At 37.2% G+C, this 6,246-nt stretch overlaps 1 non-coding gene across 1 annotated transcript; it reads left to right on the top strand.

Moving 5' to 3' along the window:
- The first annotated feature begins 1,037 nt into the window (after positions 1 to 1,037).
- Positions 1,038 to 1,110, top strand: TRNAK-CUU (transfer RNA lysine (anticodon CUU)). Its single transcript has one exon. It is a non-coding gene; the product is annotated as a tRNA-Lys (tRNA).
- The last annotated feature ends 5,136 nt before the right edge of the window (positions 1,111 to 6,246 follow it).

The following is a 6,246-nucleotide window of genomic DNA, read 5'->3' as shown; positions in this document are numbered from 1 at the left end:
TCTTACTCGGGCATTCGTCACCTACAGCCCCCTTTCCCCATTGGCATTTTTAGGCAGGATGCAAGAACCCAAGTTTCAATTTAGCGACTCCTGACCAAGAACTACTCGACATCATAACATTTTTTTTTTGAAAGGCAAGCTGGGATTAGGCGGACCCCTACCAGAACAACAGCCGCCCCATGACAGAGGGATTCGATCCTGGGCCTTCAACTTGACACAGGACCCCACTTACCACATGGGATACCACCTCGGTGGTATTTGACATCAGAATTGTCTTAGCAACAATCATCTAACCTTTTCCAAGACACTTAGGTCACGTTTAATTCTCGCAGGACAATGCCACCACGGGGACAAAGTGGTCTCATGGGCATTGTCCTGCATTTGATATGGAGAGACAAAGCGGCCCCAACGAGGAACGTTTTGTCTCTACCCCATGTAAGTTCCGCTTGGGACTCGGTGGGCAGCGTTTGTCCAGCCAACCAAATGCCCCGTTACTGGGCATTTGATTTATGGGACACAATTGCCGATCGAGATGATTGAGTCCCATCTAGCATGCGCCCCACATCCCACGTCAAATGCAACATGCTCTTGCCCTACCAAAGTGGGACGCGCTTTGGAAGGAGAATTTCACAAAAGTATTCTGGACACAATGTCCAGGACAAGTCCTACATGGTTGCATGATTGCATCCTGACGCTCAAATGCACCATTAATATCCTGATACCAACTCCATCATAGCTAACCATTCATAAAATCTCAATTTATTATGTCACCCTCCAAATATAAATGGACAAGCCTTGGCCACCTACAAAGCATATCTCTTACTAAATTTGATTTTCCCCATGCTTCCCAAAAAAGTTGCTAAGCATAGGCTGGGAAGAAGGACAAGACTGATAGTTCATCAAACCAAACTTTTATCTTGGACTCATGTCCTATTGCAGCACTTGTTCATCAGTAAAAAAAATGTTCACTAGACCTTTTTTTCTCCATCTCCAATGCATTACTTTTATTGTAAGATGATTATCCTTAACATGAGCAAGCCCGTCTATCTCAGTTGGTAGAGCGCAAGTCTCTTATTCTTGTGGTCATGGGTTCGAACCCCATGTTGGGCGTCTATAAACATTTTTCCAAAGAAACGAAAAAAATATTATTCCCTTATTTGGAACCTCTAACACCACCTTATGATCAATGCCAAATTCAAAGTTTACACCCTCTTAATATCTAATCTACCTTGGTTGGTAATGTAATTGTCTACGAAGTTAGGCCTAAGGTTGGACATCGGACTAGACCAAGGGCAGGCTCGGCCTAAACAGGACCAAGACGCCAACCACATGTAGACCTGATCAGTTTCTGAAAGAAAAAGACATAGGTCTGGCCAGAAAAGGACGCGACTTTTCTTATCGATGACAGGTCAACACTTGGTTCAGGCTGGACTAGGTTTCCAAAAGGAGGCCCAGGCCCGGCTCAGTGTCAACCCCTAGGTCCACATTTGAAACGATTAGGACATTCTTGTTGAACAAAGTCTGCATATAGACTGATGTTAAATTTGCTTTCAACGTCAATGAACTTTTGTCCGTTTAATAAGACACTCCGTAATATGCATTGTTCAACCTCTTATAGAATTAAATCCATGTATAATTTGTTATACCTTTATTTTTTGTCTTTGTTTCTCTATATCCTTGTTGAGATGCCTATTTTATACCTGTTTTCAAGTAAGTATACAACAACAACAACAACAACTACGCCTTCATCCCAAAACAATTGGGGTCAGCGATATGAACCAAAAAAGTATAATAAACTAAAATTTCCTTGAACTGTTAAAATCTTATATTGAACTATGTAACCAGTCATTTGGATTCCCCTATCATAATCTTAGGTCAAGTAACCTAAAAACCATATGTCCAAGTAAATATCATAAAATGTTCTTAGGCACATTTCTTGAAGAAACGGATCACATAAATGCACACACACACGCACACATACCACACTTTAACTTGAAATTTTTTCTATAATTTTGTTAATATTTAATAATTAATGCATTATCATGTCGAAAAAGAGATTCTCTCTAACATCTACATGGGATCCACATGCAGGTCTCTCTCTCTCTCTCTCTCTCTCTCTCTCTCTCTCTCTCTCTCATGTATTACATCCCTAAAAGAGCATTAAAAAAATATTAATTCATTAAGGCTATTCCTTTCTAAGGAAATTGAAATGTTTCTTATCTGTAGTTTCAATTTGATCTCTTTAGGACAAAGATTCTCATATCTATGCTGCCCCAAAAAAAACTTATTTACGGAAACATACCCACTTATTTGTTGATATGATAATTCAGAAGGATACTTCATTTGTTTTATGGTTAAGCCAAAAATAACGTACACAGCATTTTTTTTCACTAAGTGTTGAAGATGTCCTAATTATTTACAAAAAGTCAACTTTAGCCTTTAGGATAACAACTTATGTTGGATCTCATCTCATCTCATTTCCTTTTATGTTTACCACGGTTCAAGACTGAATCTAATTGGGTAAAGGATGAAATTCGAGCTTGGATCCAAATAAGAATTGATGAAATAGAGTTGAATTTGGCTAAGCGAGCCTAATTTAACCTAAATACATGTTCAGATGTTACATTATGGATCCGTGTCTTATAATGTAGTGTCACCATGTGATGGAGGAATGCAAGTTTGAACCCACTGATATGGGTGGTTGAATATCTGCCTGGTTGTGTAGCCACTGGTAGGGCATGTCTACTCGAAAGGAGAGGGCCTTAATTCCTCCCCCCCCCCCCCCAGCTTGAACATCAGAAAAAAAAAAATTGTAGCACCAGATTTATATCACACATTTGCAACTTTTGCTTTATGCAGTGAAAAAATTTGCTTTTCTAAGCTTCTTTCTTGGCTTTTACATGTCATAGTATTTCATCTAGCCAATTAGGGTTCGAACCAGGTGGTTGCCTAAACCTGCGTAGGTGAACTCGTACCTTGATTTGAGGATAACGAATTTGATGCAGGGACGGAGCAAAAAAAAAAGGTCTAGCAAGGTCCACTAGGGTCTGTTTTAGATTTTAGATATTTTATGTGTGAAATTGGTCTCACTCAATGGGAAATGGGTTTTTTCATGAATTTTGATAAGTTTCCCACAAGTTGTGAAAATGCTAAGCTTTCGGTTTTGCAAATAGTTTCCCAAGAAATTGGTCCAATAACCTTGATTCATGCAAACTCACTCCCTAACAAGTTTGGTACCCATAAATGTCTAGAACTGCCTCAAGAAGCGTGATAGGAAGAGAAAAGAAAATGAGCTTGCAGATGAACCGATTCCCAATAAGGATGTATGGCAGTGTGCTGTTCTATTTATAGAACATAATATACAGCCTTACTTTACAACAGCCATTGCCATACGCAGTAAGGAAAGTAAAAACAAAAGGGCAATAAAAAAACATAAAAACAAGAATGTAACAATGCAACGTGTATCTTCCTTCACATTGGATCTGGATATGGATTCAATATCTAGATCTAATTGACATTGTCTCTTAATAGCCTCTCTCAAGTTGTACATGGTAATCACCATGGATAACTTAAACTTTAAATACCAAAATCATTGCTTTGTCAAGCCAAGATTTGCTATTTAGTTTTCTTAACCAATGGATTTTGTTTCAAGTTCTCCCTTTTTAATTTTACTTATGATGAAGTACTGATTAATCTCTATATGCTTGGTTTTTCATTATGCATTAAAATGACACTCAGATTATCACAAAATAAAACTAATCTAGGGACTACCACATCCAATTCATGCAACAAATTTTGTATCCTAGTCAACTCCGAAGCAATTGATCTCATGACCTAGTATTCAGCTTCAATGTTGAATCGAGCTATGGTCTTCTATTTTTGGCTTGATCATAAAACTAGATTACCTCCAACAAATACATAATAACCTGAAATTGACATTCTTTCATCTGGATCACTTCCCAATAAGCATATGAATAGGTCATAACTATGAATAGATCTTCTCTTTGATTTTTTTTCTTATATAATAACCCATCACCCAAGGCACCCTTTAGATACCTTAAAATCCACTTCATTGCTTTCATATGGGTAGTTCTTGGTTGGTGCATACATTGAGACACTTGGTTTACTGCATGCATGACATTTAACCTTGTAAAGGTAAGATATTGCAGCATTCTCACAATACTTATATACTCAGTTGGATCACTATACAACTATTCATCATTAACACTCAACTATTGATGCATTGAAATATGAGTTAATAAAGGTTTACAATTGCATGTAGCAAGAGATACATAATTTACTTATACTGAGTTAAGACCAACCATTTTTTTTATCAACTTTAACTCCCAAGAAGTATTTGAAGTGACCAAGATCCTTCATCTTAAAATGCATGTTCAATACTTCATTTATTTAATAAATATGCTTATCTGATATCATCCAAATATATAAACAAAATAATCATGTATCAATTATCTTTGTAGATAAACAATAAATGATGAAAGAGAAGATCTATAGAAGCCATATTTTTGTATTTTTATTAAAAAACTATCAAACCATGAACAAAAAGTCTAGTTTAACCCATTTATTGCACTAATAAGTTTCCACACATATTCAATCGGATCATTTTCATTGCATCTATGTGGTTATTGTATATAAACTTCCTCTTTCAAGTCTTTGTGTAGGAACACATTCTTGACATCAAGTTAGTTCAGGGCCCAACCATGATCCACTGCTAAAGATAAAATAATTTATATTGTTTTCATTTTAACCATAGGGTTGAATGCCACATCATATACTCTTGAGTAAACCCTTTTACAACTAGACGAGCTTATACATTTCAATGGTATCATCCGGTTTATACTTAATCTTATATACCCATTCTGATCCAGTCACATTCTTATCTAGAGGCATTTTAACTATTTTTCATGTTTGACATTCATAAAATACTCTCATTTCTTCATTTATGACTTCAATCTATTTTGTATTTGTTGGTTCTTCTTGTTTTTTTATTTGCATGAGAAAAAATTGATAGTTTGTGCTTTTCAATATGATGTTTAACCCTATTTGATCTTCTGAATTTTGGCTATGCCATAATTTCATCACATTAGTTGAATGTATTTTTATGATTTCTCATATTTTTGGGATTATTATCCCATATCATTATTAGTTGTCTCTTTGCCTCTTCAAGTGTTAACATGACCTTATTTATATCTCTCTTTCATAGTTGCATTTTCTTCAACAGTAATAGAGATTTCTCTTTGTTGTCCAAGATTGTTTGATGCTCTTTCTTCCGGTGAGATAACATCAATAGGTACTAAAAATAATTCCTCACTTAACCATAGCAAATCATAGTCTAGATTGCCCCCCTTTTCCTTTTGAACTTGTTTTGCAAATCATACTCAAAAGAACTCTCTTCAAATAGCATATTTTTTAAAATTCAAAAATATTTATTTTTGACATCATAGCACTTGAAACCTTTATAATTGTCAACATAACCAACAAATTTACAAAGATGAGCTCTAGGTTCAAATTTATTCTTCAGAGACATACATGTGAACATAGCAAATGCATCTATAGGCCCGTAAAGAATCATAGTTAGGGTGTTTCTCAAACAAAACATAATAGGGAGACTTGTAATTCAAAATCTTCATAGGTAATATATTTATAATATTAATGGCTGAGTGAAATTCCTTTGTCCAACGATATAGCTCTAGTAGCATGTAACATTACTAGCACACTTTCAACAATATGGTGGTGCTTCCTCTTAACAAGCTCATTTTGTTGAGTGTAAGGGCAAGATACTTTTCTGTTGATTCTGTTATTTTCAAAATAAGTAATGAATTCCTTTTAAGAGTACTCACCTCTAGGGGTGGCAATTTCTGACACGACCCGCCAACCCGCCTCTTAGGCGGGTTCAGGTTGGGCTTAAGCCAACCCGTTTAATAAACGGGTCGACCCGTGTAACCCGTTTATTAAACAGGTCGGGTTCGGGTTGGGGGTATGCCAACCCGCCAACCCGGCTGACCCGTTTAATAAACGGGTTAGGCGGGTTGGTCAACCCGCCAACCCGCCAACCTGTCTGCCCGACCCGTCAACCCGCCAACCCGACCCGCCAACCCGTCTTCCCGACCCGTCAACCCGACCCGCCAACCTGCCAACCCGATCCGTCAACCCGCCAACCCGACCCGCCAACCTGACCCGCGAACCTGAAAAACCCGTTTACCCGACCCAACCCATTTATTAAAT

This window comes from Nuphar pumila, chromosome 2 (assembly GCF_984573655.1).
Source record: "Nuphar pumila chromosome 2, dmNupPumi1.hap1.1, whole genome shotgun sequence".
Lineage (NCBI taxonomy): Eukaryota > Viridiplantae > Streptophyta > Magnoliopsida > Nymphaeales > Nymphaeaceae > Nuphar > Nuphar pumila.
The sequence above is the reverse complement of the archived record's forward strand: the minus strand, read 5'-3'. Positions and strand labels throughout refer to the sequence as shown.